This window comes from Balaenoptera physalus, assembly GCF_965194825.1.
Source record: "Balaenoptera physalus genome assembly, chromosome: 4".
Classification (NCBI taxonomy): Eukaryota; Metazoa; Chordata; class Mammalia; order Artiodactyla; family Balaenopteridae; genus Balaenoptera; species Balaenoptera physalus.
Window position 1 is genome coordinate 51,233,970 of NC_138891.1, and position 19,961 is coordinate 51,253,930.

At 40.6% G+C, this 19,961-nt stretch overlaps 1 protein-coding gene and 1 long non-coding RNA gene across 5 annotated transcripts in view; both read right to left on the reverse strand.

Annotated features, from left to right (window-relative positions):
* Positions 1 to 19,927, reverse strand: part of LOC309659387 — a 40,688-nt gene extending 20,761 nt beyond the window's left edge. Inside the window, exon 1 of the long non-coding RNA XR_014262769.1 lies at positions 2,823 to 19,927. This is a non-coding gene — a long non-coding RNA (uncharacterized lncRNA). The remainder of the gene's footprint in view (positions 1 to 2,822) is intronic.
* Positions 1 to 19,961, reverse strand: part of TNIK (TRAF2 and NCK interacting kinase) — a 406,211-nt gene that overhangs the window by 280,099 nt on the left and 106,151 nt on the right. The gene's annotated exons all lie outside the window — the stretch shown is intronic.

Genomic DNA, 19,961 nt, shown 5'->3' on the forward strand with positions numbered 1-19,961 from the left:
ATTTTTAATTTTTAAAAATTGTCATATAATTTATATATATATATGATAAACTCACTTTTTAAAAGTGTACAGTTTGATGAGTTTTGACAAATGTACACATTGGGTTGCCAAAAAGTTCGTTCGGGTCTTTCAGTAAGATGTTACCAAAAACCCGAATGAACTTTCTGGCCAGCCCAAATAGTTATGTAGCCGCCATGACAATCGGCCCCCCAGAATTCCTCATGATTCTCTGTAGTCAAATCCTCTCCCGTAATCCTAGTTCAGTGATCTCTTCTCCATCTCTATAGTTTTGCCTTTTCTAGAATGTCATAGAAATGAAATCACGGGGTAAATAGCCTTGGAGACTGGTTTCTTTCACTTAGCGTGAAGATTTTGAGATTCATCTATGTTGTTGTATCCATATGTATCAGTTTGTTTATCTTCATTGCTGAGAAGTATCCTGCTGTTTAGATGTACCACAGATCGTTTTTCCATTCTCCAACTGATAGATATTTGGATCTTTTCCAGCTTTTGGCTATTATGACTAAAGCTGCTATGAACATTCACATACAGATCATTCTGTTAGCATGGGTTGTATTTCTCCTGGGTAATACCTACAAGTAGACTTGCCTAATCATATGGTAAGTGTATGAATAAGTTTATAAGAAACTGCCAAAATGTTTTTGAAAGTGGCTGTATCGTTCTACATACTTCCCAGCAATGCATAAGAGTTCCAGTTGCTACATATCCTTGCCAACATTTGATACTGTCAGTCTTTTTCATTTTAGTCATACACATGGTGCAGAGTATACCTCATTGCCATCTGAATTTGAATTTGCCTGATGACTGATGTTGAGTATCTTTACATGTGCTTATGGGTTGCATGTGCCTTCTTTGGTGAACCAAATATTTTTAGTGAAAAGTAAAGCTACATTACTCATTTAGATTTCTCCAATACATTTTGATTAATATTCAAAACTGACAAAATAGTTTTTTGTTTTCCTCTGATTTTCATGGAATATTTCTAAGGTGAATTAAACACTTCTTCGACTCAGAGTTCTTAACCATTTTCTTGTGGAAACAACTGAGTCGTGTTGCCCATACCATTCAACTACATGTTTTTCTTTAAAAATTAGGTCTGTATTTCATCTTCACAGTTTTTCTATCTTCCTCCCTCTCAAGGATGTTACAGTTGTCTCTGTGCTCCCCTCAAATGGCCCACCACGCCAGCCACTGTAATCTGCTGTTTAGCCAGCTACAAGCGTCTGTAATTACTTAAAAAATAAGCATATGGCTCTGAGTACAGGCCTGAAAGACTCTCCAAGAATCAAGCCTGTAGGCTTCTCCAAGGGACCTGATGACATACATTTTATGATTTATTTTCAGGTCAGGGCTCTGCGTTAGAGATAGGCAGAGTCAGTTAATAAATGTCCCTGGGATTTCCAGACACACAGAAAGTTTCAGGGGACTTACCAACCAACTCTGATGCATCTCTGAGTCAAATTTTCTAGTTCTACAGCCATAAACGATACCAAAACACAAGCATACCTCAGAGATGTTGCGGGTTTGGTTCCAGACCACCGCAATAAAGCAAATAACAAAATAAAGCGAGTCACATGAATTTTTTTGGTTTCTCAGTGCATATAAAAGTTATATTTACACTATACTTTAGTCGATTAAGTATGTAATAGTCTTATGTCTAAAAAAGGTGCATACCTTAATTAAAAAATACTTCATTGCTTAAAAATGCGAACCATCAACTCACTGGGCCTTCAGTGAGTCGTAATCTTTTTGCAATAGTAACATCAAAGATCACAGATCATCATAATATAACAATAATGAAAAAGTTTGAAATATTGAGACAATTTCCAAAATATGACACAGAGACACGAAGTGAGCAAGTGCTGTTGGGAAGATGGTGCTTAATGCAGGGTTGTCACAAACTTTCAATTTGTAAAATACGCAATATCTGAGAAGTGCAATAAAATGAGGTGTGCCTGAACATATTATCATGTTTAAGGACAGCAAATTGGGGCAGGAATAGAGATTGTGCTCCAGGGCAGTGTATCAAAATAAGTCCCCAGAATTCCTTTTTGTTGATTCTTTTTTTTTTTTTTAATTTATTTTATTTAATTTATTTTTGGCTGTGTTGGGTCTTCGTTGCTTTGCGCGGGCTTCCTCTAGTTGCAGCAAGCGGGGGCTACTCTTCGTTGTGGTGTGCAGGCTTCCCATTGTGGTGGCTTCTCTTGTTGCGGAGCATGGGCTCTAGGCACGTGAGCTTCAATAGTTGTGGCATGTGGGCTCAGTAGTTGTGGCTCTCGGGCTCTAGAGCACAGGCTCAGTAGTTGTGGCACACAGGCTTAGTTGCTCCGCAGCATGTGGGATCTTCCTGGACCAGGGCTCGAACCCGTGTCCCCTGCATTGGCAGGCGGATTCTCAACCACTGGGCCCCCAGGGAAGCCCCTTTTTGTTGATTCTAATGGCCTCGTGCTCACTGAAACCCTCACAGGGATGAGAAGCATGGGCCCCCTCCCTGCCTGGGAGAGCCTCCGTTTCTAAAGCAGCTCCATCCTTTCCAGCAGTCGTGACCTCACTGCTCTAAGACAGTTTCCTGTTCTATAAAATGGGAATAGTAAAGCACGTACTGCCCACCTCAGAGCATTTTGTGCCAGTCAAACGGGAAAGAGAATGTGCCAGCGCTGCATAAAGGTTAATATGACTACAGGAGACCAGTGTTATTACAGATCCAGGGGGAGCCTGACTTATCAGGAGTCCATCCACGACAATCTCATGCCAAGGCAGAAGGCTCCTAAGAAGAAGAACAACAACAAAGACACAAATACCCCTTCAACTGGATCGAGAGAAGGCTGACAGTCTCATGGTGAGAACAGAGGGACACACCATGCTGCCTACATGGAGGAAGTCCTAGGAAGGGGGAGAACAGAAGCAGGTTTTCAGCTGGGAGGAGGCAAGAGACCGCCAATACGCAAGCGTGAGGAAGGGACACGGAGTCCAAAGGATGAATGAAGACACAGCAACACCGGGCACAGGGGCATACATGTATGTACAGTTTAAATCTGGGCATCCTATTGGTGCAGAGACAGCTACAATGCCATATTTCTTGTTTTTTTTTTTAATTGAATTATAGGTGCTTACAATGTCAGGTTAGTTTCAGGCATATAGCACAGTGATTCAGTTATATAAATACACACACACACACACACACACACACACACACACACATATGTGTGTATATATATATTCTTTTTCAGATTCTTTTCCCTTATGGTTTACTACAAAATATTGAGTATAGTTCCCTGTGCTATACAGTGGGTCCTTGTTGGTTACCTATTTTATATATAGTAGTGTGTACATGCTAATCCCAAACTCCTAATTTATCTCTCCCCACCCACACTATCCCCTTCGGTAACCATAACTTTGTTTTCTATGTCTATAAGTCTATTTCTGTTTCATAAATAAGTTCGTTGTATCTTTTTCTTTCAGATTCCACATATAAGTGATATCATTTATTTGTCTTTCTTGGTCTTGCTTACTTCACTTAGTATGATAATCTCTAGATCCATCCGTGTTGCTGTGAATGGTACAACGCATATGTCAATCTGGAGTTTGGAGTGGGTAAAACTTTCAGTGAAACTTCAGCTCCCTATTCCCACCTAAGTGTTCCCTACCCATAAAAACAGATGCCAATTACATATACCCCTCACCCTGCCTTACTGCATCTTCTGTGATAGCATCGTTCCTAACAGAATTCTTATCCAGGCCCAAGTTCCTCAGTAGTCAAAGGTAGAAGATCATCCGCTCAAAGGAAATGCCTGGCCATTTGATTCACTTCTAGAAATATTTTCTCAAGATATTCTGTGCAAACAAAGATTCCTAGACTCTTCCCAATGTGAGAACCTAAAAATGCCCTCGAGATCAACACCGTTTCAACGAGCGGAATCCAAACCAAAATACAACATTAATAAATAGTGACCCTAGCTCTGGGTCTTTTTTTCTTTTATACCATCCTAGCCTGATCAGAAGGGAGAGATGTTGTTCCCACAAGAGAGAACAATAAAGCCATTTAGCAGCTTAATCTGCCTCTTCAACCAGGTTCTCCTATATGGACCATTCTTCTGTAATTATTGTCATAATGTGATTGAAGGAAGATACATGTATCATGTGGCTTCCCCCTCCAAGTCTTTTATGTTCAATCAACCAACAATTAATTTTTGAATAATATCACACATGCTAATCCTTCTACTTTTCCTTGCCTCATCTCTAAACTGGGAGAAACCCTCATTTCAGTAGGAATAACAGGTGATGTGCAGAGGTGTGTGTGTATCAAATTTCATCATAGTTCATCTTCTCTACAGAAACAATAACGTTTCTCCGTCTTCTAAGGTCAGGATACTGATCAAAAAGAAAGTTGGACCTCACCACAGAATGTGTAATATATTTATAATATCCCCTCAAAAACCATTCATTTAAAAAATTATTACTGTTGTTTTTAGTAGCTAACATTTATTGAACACTTACTGTGTGCCAAGAAATATGCTTGGCTCTTTATAAGAACTGCCTCACAACCCTAAAGTGTGGTTAGTATTACTTTTACTAGCCCAATTGACAGATGAGGCAACTGAGACTCAGAGATATTAAGTAATGAGTTCAAATCTCAAAGACCTTGAAAATGGAAGAGTTAAGAATTGAACCTAGGATTGTCTGACTCTGGAACCCAGACTCCTAATGACTATCTTTTAGTCTTATTTTCTTTCTTCCATGCCTCGCCCATAATGCTAATCTTTCTTTTTTCCTAAATTCACATATTTGCTTCAACAACACTTCATTCAAAACCTACTATGATACACGCCAGGCAGGAAGCTAGATGCTGTAACACAGTTCTGAATTCTCCACTTTAGTCATTGGCACTAACTTCCATCTCCTATAACCAGCTATTGGCATCCAGATGCCAGCACTGGACCCCCATTTGCAGGCTGAGGCAGGTGCTCATTGTTTAGTCCAATGTGACCTTAGACCAGAAAGGTGCACTTTCAGGTGTCTCTTCTGCGACTCAATGATAAGTCACTCTTGCTGTGAGTTTGGCTGTGGCCTTGTGCATTCTGATAATCAGCTCTGTTCCTTCCCCATACTTGAGACTCCCTTGGAATACACTCAATATTCTAGTTCCTCAAGAACCAGAGTTCCACCTTGCTTTTGTCAGTGCCTGTCCAAGGAAGATTTTCCTCACTAGAATGTAAGTTTCATGAAGGCAGAGATTGGTGTCTGTCTGTTCACTGAGGTTTCCCAAGCTCCCAGCACAGTGCCTGGTACACAGTAGGCCCTGCATAATGTTTGTGGGTTGATGAGACTGAGGTCCTTCAGCTGAATCCCAGGCTGACTGATGGCCACGTTGCTTCCCACTTGCCCTCCTGACACTTACTCCCTCTTGCCCAGTCTTAAGACCATCTAAGAGGACTTGGGATAGTCTGCAAGCTTTCTGGATCCCCTAATACCAGGTGACAACCAGAATCAGGTCTGTTGTAATTTTCAGATTGTATGCCTTGACCACCAGACTAAGCTTCCTGGCAGCACCTGCAAGGTGTGTTTGTTGGCACAGACCAGCTCATGGGATGAATTCCAGACCCTCCCAGCTTGCCTTGCTTGGCAGTATTAATTGGTCTTTGCCTAGTTTTATCTAGAAATATTTTTATATAATTATATACAAAAATCATATAAAATTCATAGAGATTTATGTTCAAAGATGTGACAGCAAGAAATTGGAATGAATAATAAAACTGTTAAAGTATGGCAGATACACACAATGGGCTTGCATTCTGCCATCAAAATACTATAAAGAATACTGACGGCATAAGAAAATGCTTATAATATTTACAAAGTTATAAGATTTACACCCAGTATGATCCTAACTATGGGAAAACACATTTTTTAAAAAAATACCAGCAATAACATTTGAATTATGAATGATTAAGGTTTTTCATGAACATTTTTCTGCATATTTCTAAATTTCTAATATATCACCAACAAGCATATATTACTTTTATAATATGAAAACTCAGTAAATTTCTTGTTGCAAACACATACTAAAGCAGATACAACTGCATCTTGACAGCACTTGGCTCAAGATTTTCAGCCACTGGGGTCTGAATTACCAGCCTGTGGTTACCAGTAAGCCTAATTTAATAAAACAAGATGAATAGTATTCGAATTTTAATTTACTCCCATCTTATTTCAAGCTAGTGAACAGAGTACAGCCTTATCACATGGCACACAGCTCGAGTCTTCTGGAATGCCTGACGTTATGCTCTGTTAATTATACTTACTTGCAGACTCTACTCCTTTCTCCCAAAAGGCTATCAGCTCCCTAAGGACAGTCCTGGAGTGCCTATACAGAGCTTACATGTAACAGGTGTACCAAAGATGCCTATGGAGCAAATTAATTTTCAGAATGTGCCAAACTGTTCCAAAGCAGTCAACTTCTTCCAAAGGTATCATGGAAGAAATAACCAGGCAGTCCAATGGAAACAATCCCTTCTTTGGTCCAAAAGTCCTTCCCCTGTCCCTCTCATCACAATGGCATAAAGACCCTTGGTCTTTTAAAATAAAAAACAACTACAAATTCAGAAACAAGCAAGTTGTCCTCCTCTTCTAAGGCAGAATAAAAGTTGGATGAAGAAGGATAGATGGATGAATGAAGAAAGCTGTTTAAGAGGCAGATGGAAGTACGTGAGGTATCTCAACAGTCCAGCGTATCAAACATGTTGTTTCATTGAGACAACAGACTCAGACATTTCTCTGATAATTCAGGCTATGCCAAGGGGATTGCAGGAGCCCAATCTGCCATGACGCCACACTGCACTCAAACGTTCCCCATCCACTAACCGGTGCTTGAAGTTTCACATTGCAGTAGACAATCCTTTCTCTGCAATGCTACTCAAAATAGCTTAAGTGAGTGAGCACTTTGGGTAATATTAGGATTAATATTTCTCTTTTAATAAATATGCATTGATTTTAATGTTGACTAGAAAATATATAACAAAGATACAAAACCACAAGTTCATGGCTATTGATATAGTTGTAAATCGAATAAAATTGTCAACTTCAAGAAAATTAGTATACTATAGATGAATCTGTCAAACCTCATTAAAGTGTACACTGAAGAACTGTATATTTCATTGTATGTAAATTCTCCCTCAATTCTTAAAAAACTTAATAGAACAGTACAGGTGGTGTGCAGATGAGGTAGGAATCCTAAGGTATAATGTGGAAACAAAAGACTGAAAAATAATGTGATTATTCCACAAACATTCAATGAGTTCATCCATGTATGGCCCAGGCATTGTTCTAGGCACTAGTGATTGCTACAAGCCAAACAAAGTCTTTATCCTTATGGTGCTTAAAATCTAGTGGAGGAGAGGCCCAACACAAAAATAATCCCAGATATTCATTCGGGTTCGCCAAGCACTGTTGAATCCACCATCTTATTTGACCCTAATGGAGGAATTCCTGAAGTTAACAGAGCTGCTTCTGAGGTCTATAAAATGGAAACAGTGCCCAGCAAGCCCTGTTACCCCATCTGTAAGAAATATTCCTTCACATCAGTATATTTTCAAGATTTCTTGCATCTTCCATATGAAGAAAACCAACCACCTTGGTTTAGAGTAATTTTTTAAGGTTTGCTTTGGAACAACATACAATAATCTAAGACAACCAAAAGATTCACTGAGTTTGTGTCTTTTATGTTGCCATTCACAAAATTCATGTAGTCTGGATCAGAGGTTCTTGAACTTCAGAGTGCATAAGAATATACTGGAGGGTTTGTGAAACACAGACCAGGTCCCCATCTGTTTCTGTTCATTATATCAAGGGGTGAACCAGAGAATATGCATATCTAACAAGTTCCCAACTGATACTGATGCTGCTGGACCCAGAAACATCTGAGTGTTTGAGAACCACTGATCTACATTACACTTTGAAACAAACAACTCTAGAATCTCATTAGCTTGATAGAGTTTTGTTTTCTTAATGAGAATACATGGGCTTTTTTACAGGTTGACAGAAAGGCTTTGCATACTGCAGTCGCTCTGAAGCATCTTGTGGTGCCAGAAAGAAAGGAAGTGCTCCCCCCCTAAAAAATGGTGTCTTGTGTCAAAGAGACACAGCAGACTACTGAGAGCTTCCAATGGCCAAAGCTGGAACAATTTGAGCAACAAAATAAATAAGGTGGTATTTGCATAAAACTCAAAATATAAAAATATCCGTGTGTCCATACTGAGCTAAATAAATGAACAAATACATAAATGTCAGGGGGAAAGGCAAATCCCCTGTGCAGAATAATTCTAAGTAATGTATGCAGATACTCTGTTCTCAAGGATGAGTATAAGTCCCCATTTCTTAAATGAGGGCTGGGCATTGTGATGTCCTTCCAAAAAGGACAACATGGAAACAAAGGGAGTAAATGTACAGTGCAGGAACCTCAACCAGGTGATGACAGTCAACAGCAACAGGGACAAGTCATTTTGATTGTGTGTACCCTTCAGATGATGTGATGAGTACTTTACTTCTGTGGTCTTCTTACCCCAAACCCAATCTAATCACGAAAAAACCATCAGACCATTGAGGGGTATCTTATGAACTGTTTAACCAGCACTCCTCAAAGCTGTCAAGAGCATCAAAAACAAGGAGACTCTGAGACACTGTCATAGTCAAGAGGAACCTAAGGAGACATAACATCTAAATGTAATGTGGTATCCTGCCTGGGATCCTGGAACAGAAAACAGACATTAGGGGAAAACTAATGAAAACCGAATAAAATACCAACTTCATTTAATTAAAAAACAAAACACTGAGGCTCACGGAGCATCCAGCATCTCTAAGGTTGTTGGTCACCTTGACCAAGGGAAAGAGAAGTCTGAAGGCACTGAGACCAGTAATTGAATGCTCCACTCCATCACTTTTGCCCACAGCTCATTGGTCATTAACTAGTCACACAGCCCCACCCACCGACAAGGTGATGAGGACATGTGAGAACCACCACATACCCAGAATGGGGGGATGAACAGTAGTAATGACTATCACCACACCTGCTTTCCACCCTTTTGAAACAAAACCTTGTTTCACTTAAGCCTTGTTCTGCAGATTCTTTGGAGTCAACCTGTAGACTGATGGGCACCGTGACTGTGCATGCTACATGGTTTCCATTAGAGATAATTTATACTGCACCTATTTTCTCCTGCTTCTCCAAGGGTCTCCTAGAGTTATGTATCATAATCGGGATTTCTCGTCTTTTTCTTCAATGATTATTCTGGTTGTATCTCAGACCCAGTATCTCATCACAACCAAGTCAGCTATTTAAGAGCTGTTTGGTGGTTTACTCAAAAGGCACAAATGAGCTTAAATGCCTCACTCGTTTCAGTAAAATGAAAAGGGCAGCCCCTTTGTCACATGAATCTGCCCAGCCAATTTTCAGACGAAGCTTTCAACATGCCTGGTCTGAGCAGAAATCAACATTTCAAACTAAGTGTGTTTCTTCCTTCCTCTCCCATTACTCAATTCAGTTCTCAGTCTTTGCCTCTTCCTAGAAATAGTACTATTTCATTTCTCAACTCCTCCAAGCACCCAATGCAAAAAAAGAACCCTCAAACCAAACAATTCTCCTTTAATGCCTGAATCTTGACAGTTTGCATTTCTCTCTGCATGACTACAGCACAATTTTAATTTTCACTTTGCATTCATATGTCAGGGAAGTTAAACATGACCCTTCAGTGGGCAGTTTTCGTAAACTCCTCCCAAAGGGCTTGACCTTGAGATTGCCTGCAAACTCCAAAAGTAGCTCCCTCTTTGAATAAACAAGTATTCTTTATAGGTTATGAAACAGCCACAAGAAGGTGTAGGGGTTTTGTGGTGATAGTGGTGGTGGTGCTGGGGTGTGTGTGTGTGTGTGTGTGTGTGTGTGTGTTTTCATTTTCCTTTTTTTCTAATGCAACAGTTTTATATTATGGCCAATCAGTACTGAAAACTGTGTAAATCACACCCGAGAAAGTAATTATTGATGGCCTCATTTCAGGCAAGTACTAGATGATCAGACCTTCCTTTGTATTTTGCACAGCTCAAAATTATAAAAGCCAAAGCCTGAGTTTTGCGAACATTGCCCCCAAATATAATCACAACAAAATTCCACTACTTAACCCACTAAATATATTTTTCTTAATCATCTCTTTTCACATCAACATTAAGAAATTCTCATTTTTCTTAACTGACTCCTACTTGAAACTATTCCCATTTTATTACAACAAATTTGCTAAGATGGTTTAGGATTATTAGCCTTACCAAAATTATGGATACTATTTTATGTAAGAGTATTTAACTCTTCGTATATTTACAACATAGTTGTCATAAGGATTCAACCAATATAGAAGCTGCTGAGATTAATAACTCATTTGTACAGATATCATGTACTTAGGCCTCAGCTCCAACACCATCAACACTTTTCCTAAATTGGAGTTCCCAATCCCTTTATTAGAGATAATGAATTCGTCTCATGGCCAGGAGCAGATAATGATTTCCATGGTCTCCACTGATATGAATCAACCCCCTTGGGGTTGGGAATATGTCTTAATTGTATCCTTGTTCTTGAACAAAAGTACTGCTTCCATCTGATTTTTTCCCTTCTTAACTTACCCAAATGAGTTTCATTCTTACCTCACTCAACAACTTGTCAATTGGAGAACAGGAGCTATTTCCTTTCTTTGTTTGGGATTCTGGCTGCAACCCAGGCACCATTTTCCAAGTAATTAATGAACCCTGCAATGTCCTGGCTTGTGACCACCAGCCTCCTCCTTTGTTATATTTCTTGCTGGGAGAAGGATTGAACACAGGAGCAGGCAGTAGGCTGCTGCTTAATGAAGAGCAAGCTGCTATTTTTTAGGTGAAAAAATATCCTAAGTTCTTTTACTTTAGCCACGAGGCAAAAGCGTGTGTTTATAGTTGTATCCGAGGCTCATGAAGAAATCTGAGAAAGAGAAGTCTTTAAGGGTTAGAGATTTCTAACAGAATGTCAGGAGCTGAAATGGGGCACACAATCTGGTGGGGGGGGAACTCGACCTTTGCGCCCACCTGAAAACCCAGAGTTGCTTTTCCTGCCTCAGCAAAGAGAAAACCCGAGAACACGCAGGTTTTCGTGAAGGGCATAAAGAGATGAAAAATCAAAGTGGACTTTTTTTCCTTCCTTATTCCTTAGAAACAAAGGAATAAAATGTTGAGGTTTTCTTTACCATGATCATTCATGTATTCCAAAAATATGCTTTCGATGTCTTCTAGGTATCTAGCACGGATCTAGATGCTAAGATAGAGTACTCATTAAACAGAGTCCTTATCCTCAAGGAGGAGTTTAGTGGACAGAGGCTGAAATGAAAGAATGAATGGATGGCAGATTAATGATGATTGCTATGGAAGAAACAATTAAACACAGTAAGGAGAACAACGAATAGGAGGTCCAGAGTGTGAGGTGTTACTTTCTAAGAGGTGGTCTGGAAGGCCCCTAATAAAATGACATTTGAGCAGAGACCTGGAGGAAGTGAAGGAGCAAGCAGCAGGGGTATCTGGAGGAGAAGATTCCAGGCAGATGGGACAGCAGGAACAAAGGCAGTGCAGTCAGCCCACGCTTGACACGGTTGATCACTAATTCCTCTAAAAGCTTAACAATCTCTGCAGAATCGAGCCACTGTAGATAAATAACCACTCTTTTAAGCCCCAAAACATTGATTTTTACCATTTATGAAGCAAAATCATTGAAAATATGTTATATAACCCTCTGCCTTGTAAGAGATATGGTCCATAATTAAATCTTTTCAGATGACTCCAATAGGTAAGTGTCATACTTTATTCATGGACATACGAAGCACATAATCTATGCACTACATTCTACTTATTCTTTTATTGATTAAACATCTAGTCTTTACGAGGTACCGTGCTAGTTACTGGGAATAATATGATGAGCAAAGTAGATAAGTCCCTGTCCTCACAAAGCTTGCAGTCAGATAAAGGAGAAAGGCATTATTCAACTATACATACCACATAATCTGAGTGTAGCGCCCTGAAGGATTTGGCGGGGGTGGGGTATGAGAACTGAAAACAGGGACTTGGGTCTTCTGGAGGATGAGGAAAGGTTTTTGTGAGGAAGTGACATGAAGGAGTTAATAAGAGGAGAAAGAGCATTCCAGGAAGAAGGAACAGCATGTGCAAATGCCTTGAGATGGGCAGGAGCAAATTGGGTTTGCTGTATTAAACGAAAGCAATGAGGGACTTCCCTGGTGGCGCAGTGGTTAAGAATCCACCTACCAATGCAGGGGATATGGGTTCGAGCCCTGGTCTGGGAAGATCCCACATGCCGCGGAGCAACTAAGCCTGTGCACCACAACTACTGAGCCTGCGCTCTAGAGCCCGCGAGCCACAACTATTGAGTCTGCATGCCACAACTACTGAAGCCCATGCGCCTAGAGCCTGTGCTCCGCAACAAGAGAAGCCACCGCGATGAGAAGCCCGTGCACCGCAAGGAAGAGTAGCCCCTGCTCGCCGCAACTAGAGAAAGTCCGCGCACAGCAACGAAGACCCAATGCAGCCAAAAATTAATTAATTAATTAAAGAAAGCAATGAAAACTGAGTTTGGAGAAGAAGCCGTAGTCACATCATGCTGGGCCTTGTAGGCTAAGTTTGGTCTTGATCAAATGGGAAACCATTTGAAGGCTTTTAGGTGGAGAGAGACTGAGTCAAGTAAACATTTTCATATGACCTCTATGGCTGCATGGTGGGAATGCAGGGCTGCAGGGATAACTCCAGGGGAGAATCCACTGCAGGCACTCGGATGAGAGGATATGCATTGCCTGGACCTGGACAGGGGTGGTAGAGACAGAAAACAGAAGAGGGAATTGAGAAGAAATAAGAAAGTAGAGTCAGCCAAGCTTGGTGATGAAATCAAACTCAGGAGATTAAGATGTTATGGGCGACTCATAGTTGGTTTTTGGAGTCATAATAATGTCCTTCATTCATTGGTTCATTTGCTGGAGAAAAAAGAAAAAGAAAAAAGAACAAGACATCCTATCTCAGGCACCAATCACACAGAGCACACTATGTCTCTTCTCTTTGGCAGTCAGGCTGGTTCTAAGTAGTATCTAGATCCCTGGTATTCAAGTCCTCAGTGGGCCCAAAGCTGGCCTTTGGCTGAGAAGGGGCTATCACAAAAAAAATTAGAAGAGAAGCCTGTAGGCTACATTAGACTCGGGACAAATGAGCTCCTGATCCAAATGACTCTGTTTCAACCCCATTATGGTGGCACTTAGCTGGTCACACCTACAGAGAAATCAGCAAACTGGGTGACCCATTAGGATTTTCTTTCCAGAGAGCAAAGTACCTAAATAAAGACCTTTGCATTTAGCATACAATACAGAGAAGATATCTGAGCGGCAGCAGGAGCAATTTGGGAGAAGTTCAAGTGTGGCACTGAGGTTTGAGAGAGGAAGTTAGAAATCAGAGAACTGATCTCACAAACAAAAAGCTTTTATAATAGCCTGTCCTGGCTAAGACAGTAATGAGAGGACAAAGAGAAAAACCGTCCTCCTCCAAATAACAAGGAAACCTAGGGAAGTGACTTCTTAAAAAGGAGCAGGTGAAAAGAAGAATTTTAGTGTCATCAGGAGTGGCTGTTCTTCCTCTTTGCCAGAAATAGCTAAGAGTCTAAATCACTCGAGGCCCTAAGAAAGGAGGTGCTTACAAATGAGCTTGAAGCCAAACAGCGCTTTATAGATTCTTCTAGGCTCGTCTAAGAATCCTAATGGACTTTATTCACCTTAAGATCACCCGATTATGGTCACAGCAGATTAGGATAATACCTGTAGTTTATTTGTTTTTGACATAAATCCATCATAAACCCAATTCCTACCCTTGACCATAGGTTTTTTTTGTTTTGTTTTGTTTTAAAAAGGCTCTCTAAGCTTTAAATGCCTTATGCCTGGGTTTCCAAACCAGAGACCATGTACTTCCGGGGGGCACATCATCCTATAGAAACTGATGAGGGTAGTCATCAGTCAGCCATTAATAAATAATAAACTGTAATCTGCCTTCACTGATCAAACTTGCCTTAATGGCTCTTACAAAAACGTGCAGGTCCTTCAAGCATCACATAGCCAAAACAATAAAACGTTTGCCCAAGTTGTTTTTCAGAAATTTGGAGTCAACCCTGTCCAGTTTGAGCTCAGGCCGTTTGGTTAAGACTGGTTAGGACCATTGACCCTCTCTAACTGGGCAAGCACCAGTATCCACTAGGTGACTTTTTGAGGTCAGAGGGCCAAAAACTCTACCCTCAGAGCATGCTAAGGCCACCATATTCTGAACACGCGTCCCACGAAGAAGCCAGTAGCTAGCTTAGTTGTGCCTGCGCAGAACGACGATCGCCTCACTTTTTTCTTATCTCCGGTCACCTTTCCGCATGCTCCCCACGCCTCAGGCCACCCTGCTTCTTTATCTCATAAATATCCGGAGCCCCTCACCTTCTGGGAGGCGGACCTGAGACTTGTCTCCTCACTTGGCTGCCTCGTGAATAAACCCTTTCTCTGCTGCAAACCTCAGCATCTCTGCATTTGCCTTGCTGCATGTTGGGCAAATGAACCTGGTTTGGTAACGCTATGCCCAGCAGGGCTGGGAAACTACAAAACTCTTTTTTAAATTTACCTTTCTGTAAGAATTAAGTTCAGATAATTTTAAGTTGAAGCAACAATAACTATTCCAATGTATAAAAGGCAAAAATCCACCCGAATTTTCAAGCTAAAACACAAGATTTCAAATATATTTCATGTTTGTGGTTTCCCCACCACCACCTTGAAGGAAGCCCCCAGACCTCTTGATATCAGGAGATGCACAGTTACAGGCCAACTCCTTCACAGGGCACTGTGGGTACAGCGCCTGGGACCCACAATGCTTTTTGCAGCTGACAGAAATGTCCTACGAATTTTAAAATCAGAAGAAAACAATTAACTCTTAGGTCAAAGTAAATGTTTTCATATATAATATTAATATATTTGTCTTTATGCCAAGGAAATTGTAAAATCTAACTTCAAATGTTTTTTATGGAGTCAGGAGACCACGAAGGCAAAAGTAAGAGCCTAGGGTCCATGAGAATCACACTGTGACCCTGGGTAGTTGGTACTGTTGTGCTGGTAAACCTCAAAACACAGGTGACAATAATATTTCTTAAAGTATGGTGGTCCAAATAACACCATGATGTGATGGGACAATGGCTAACATTTTTAATTTGAAAAGTATGTATTACATATTAAAGTGTAATTTAAGATAATGGATTTCCCATTCATGGTAGCAATAAAGTTTCCTTTTTGGAAAATTAGAAATTTGGATAACGGTCTGATTGCTTAATTCCATTTTAAATCATATATCATAATTGTTTTTCAGAATTAGTAGGTCACGATGTTGAAAGCAAGAAATATTTGTTGGTTGGAACAAAGCATCTCCTTTTACTGGCACGTGAAATGGTCCTACATAAGTCTTGCATTGTACGGACAGAGGCAGATAAGTGATAAAGATTCCTCACAAGAATAAGACATTCATGTAAAAATGAGATCAGCAAGTCCAGTCCATCCAGCTGGGATCATTTTACAAGGGTCAGACAGCCTTGGGGCATAAACTAATCACTCCAGGGTCTGGAGGAAGCCACCTCCTGATTCCCAAGAGGCAGCATCACATGATTAGATTGTTTACCCTTGCCCAACACAAATTTGACACATCTTCCCAAAACTACCTGTCTGGGGCCCTGTCAAAATACGATGATGGAAAGTCAGAATAATTTTCTGGCCCAGTATGTCTAACATTCCAAAAATCCATTCCATTTCAGTCATGTTTTGGAGGTAGGGAAGGATATTTTCCCCACTAGTACTTGAAATCAATCCATTCTTGCATGCTTTAGCTCCCCAGAGCACAGACCCATTGCTGAATACGAAGCAGCCAGTGGCATCCAGGACCTTCGAAAAGTAGTATTCTAGGGCTTCTTTTTTCTCTTGTATGTCTTAGAGTTGTTAACTTAGAGGGAAGGGACTTACTACTCTCAAAGCAAGAAGGCCTTATGTTGTTTTTAATGGCCAATGAAATTTTTCCCAGGGATCTGCAAGAAGGGCTGCCCAAAGAAAATTCTATATATTTCTCATGAACATTTACAGAACCGCAAAGCAAATAAGACATAGAATACAACACTATTGCAAACATTTTTGAGGAGAGTAAATAAGATTCTCAGTTGTTTCATTCAGCTCTGCCAATATTAGCTATACCATCATCCTCACCTAGTATTTGGACAAAAATATTGTAGCTAGTAATAAGCAGAATCAGAATTTGAACTCAGGTCTGCTTAGACCCAAAGTCATGTTCTTAACCCCTGGAACAAAGCTGGTAGTCAGTACATATTTTTGAATCTGAATCTAGATAGGGGAACTGGTCTTTTTGACCCAGGATGCTGAAGTATTTTCTGGAGCTACTTTACAGCTAATCTCAACTCTCAGAATGAAGGAGTTCCGTAAAACATCTGAAGAGATTAAATAATACCAGATTCAAGTATTCTTTCTAAGGAACGGTTTCCCAGACAAGATGACAGTGATGCAGAGATTCTAGCCACTCCTCGGAACAGATCCTACTGGAATAACAACACAGAAGTCACCCTGGGCCCCTTAATGAGACAGGGAGAGAGCTCTGTGACCCCACTAGGTAGGGTGTACGAGCCCCATACCAGTCTAAAGAAGCTACAGAAGACAGACCTCCACCCTTCTTCCTCCCAATAAAGATTTCTTGGGGTTCACGTCTCCCAAGGGGGATTTGAGGCAGGAGATAGATGGGCCCCAGGCCGAGCGGCTGGAGTTCGTCCCCTGTGGACAGATACTCCAAAATAGCAGGAGGGAGGAGAAGCTGAGCCCTGCCCAGGTAAGAGATAAAAAAGACCATATATTCCTCATTCTCGAAGTCAAGGAGACCCTCCCAACTACACACACACAGAAAGGCTCCTTGAAGGTCAAAAAGGGAGGGGGTGCCACCCCATAGTAGGCGCTGTCAACCTACCCATAGGCCTCTTCGCTAGAATCCATCGTGGCTAAGAGATGCGCATGCACACATGGGAGGAGCCTGAGATGAACCAAATATGGACTCAGAACCAGACAAAGCAAGACGATTGGCCAAAGGAAGCCCAGAAGAAGTGCCCCATATAAGTGATTCAAACTACCACGAGGGTACGACTCTCTCTCTCTGAGTCCGCCCGGGTGTCTATCCACACGTACTACTTTTCCTCCTAATAAACACTTTCCATGCTTCACTACTTTCCGTCTTGGTGGGAATTTTTTTCTGCAAAGCCGAAGGGCCGGGGCCTTGTCACTAGTCACTGGTCCTGGTGGTCTAGTGGCTAGCGTTCAGCGCTCTCACTGCCGCGGCCCAACCTCAATCTCTGGCCGGGAACTGAAACCCTGCTTCAAGCCACTGCAGGCCGAGGCCACCCAAGATCATATTTGATTTTACTCCTTGTTGAAATCCAATTGGGATGAGAAAAATTAACTATTACAATTAAATAAGCAAGAGGAAGTGAAAGATTTCCATGTAAAAAGCTTAAAGTTCTGTTCCTTTAAAAAAAAAAAAATGTCTAAAGAAACTCAATCCTTTAACTGGGACTCCAGGTAACAGACTGTACCGTATATAGAAAGGAGCTAACACTTTTTTTTTTTTTTTGAGTACTCATTTTTAAATTCTTCTAAATGCATTTCATGTATCATCTCATTTAATCTTTATGAACTATATGAACTTTATGAATAATAGGTACTATTATTATTCCTATTTTTCAACAGATGAAACCAAGGTACAGAAAGGTTAAGCAATTAACTCTAGGTCGAACAGCCAATAAGTGGCAGAGTCAAGATTCTAGACTCAAGGGATCTAATGCCAAAGCCTATGCTCTTAACCACTTTGCTCTGCTGCTTCTTATAATAATAATTACCACTTACTGGATACTTTATTACGTGCCGTATATGCTTTATGTACATTATCTCATTTACTATTCCCAACAACCATAGGAAGAGTGTTTGTAGGTACATTGTATATATGCATGCAGATATAGAAGTAGGTGTGTGTATATGTGCGTGCGAATGATTCTAGCTTCTATCCCATCACCCTAAAACATGTGACAAATCTCTCAACTCTTGAAAGAAAGCCATCTTAGATACTCTGTGATTAATCATATGAAGTATTCACACAAAAACTGCATATGCATCACCTTCTCATATTTCCAGTAGGTGATTTGATTGAATCTTTATTTTGAGAAGAATAGAATTCATTTACTCTCATGTTCTTGTTCTTTTTATTTCATTTTAATGTGAAATATAACAGCACCAGAGAAAGTTTTGCAATATCTTAAAGGACAGAGTTTTAGGACTATCACTGAATTTATAAAAGTTCCAAGGAAAACCTCCAAGGCATAGTAGCAGCCAAATGTCTCTGTACATACTCAGCCAATCTGTATGTACTCTGCACTTGAAGATTGTAAGGCTCCATCATCATGGTTATCGCCAGAACTAAGAAGATCTGCCTTCTCCCCTTCACTGATCCAAGTGTGTGACTTATCTCTGTGGACGTGACAAGTCAGCCAGCAGTGGGCATCAAGGCCTTGCCTTCACCTTCTCACTTCCCAGAGGAAGAGTTCAACACAGAGGCTAGATGGCCCATTCAGGCGCCCAGCCTATTCTGAATCTGGATTTATGCCTTCTCTTTATCTAGAAAAGGTGTTTCACCTAATCAACTGGTCTCCAGTTCTCAGGGCCAATGAAGTGGCCTAATTTCATGCTTCCCAAATTTAAATGTGCCTACAAATCATCTGGGGAATCTCATTAAAAAGCAGATTCTGGGGACTTCCCTGGAGGTCCAGTGGTTAAGACTCCACCCTTCCACTGCAGGGGGCGAGGGTTTGATCTCTGGTCAGGGAACTAAGTTCCTGCATGCCACATGGTGAGGCACAAAAAAAAGGGGGGGGGAGGTATTTGTTTGAATTTTTGAAAGGCCCACCTTGGGTTCAAATCCATAGTGATCTAAAAAAATTTCCATTATAGTCATGTGGCATTAAAAACTCTAGACAGTCCTTAGAAATATCCATTCACTTTTTAAGCTTTCGGACTCCACAAGGATATCTCACTCCGGAGAGAGACCATTATTCCACACATGAAGCTAAAGGCATCCCTTCCGTCACTGAGTCACCTGTTCTCTAGTGTCCAGTGATCCACAGAGTAAGCAACTAATAATTTCAGATTCTCCAAAATGGTGAATCCTTGACCTAAATGTGTTTAATACTCAGTAAGCCTCTCTAACTCAGACTACTTTGGATGCGAGAGTTGGCACCACTATGTAAATAAGGAACTATTTTACTGTATAGTTAAATGAAACAAATGCATGCAGTACAAATTCTCTGGAGGAAATGCTCTAATATTGAAGAACAACTTGTGATTAGCATATCAATAGGAATACATAAACAGCAGTTTTAAAATACCTGAGGGCACTTAAGGACAGGTTTTTCAACAAACTTCTTAAACTTCTGTTTATAATCTGAAACTACTTGGAAAACTCTTTCTTGTAAGACACTTTAAAAGGTCAAGTTCAGCCCACATCTCCTCTCTGAAAATTAATAAGTTTTTAAGGTACTCAGAGATGCAGAAGTGATGTCAAGGTTACTTGACTGACCCAAGCCAAAGAACCTTCTAGAATAGCAACATGTTTTGGCTGGGTTTCTACCATTAAGTCACTTGTCCTCTTAAGTGGGATATTTTAAAGCACACTTATTTTGACATATTAGCAGAATTACTAGGTCACTTGTAAGCAGCAAAATAATTCTCTTTAACCTTTTTAAAACGGTCAGAGAGGAGAAATAAAGTATGTAAACAATGCTG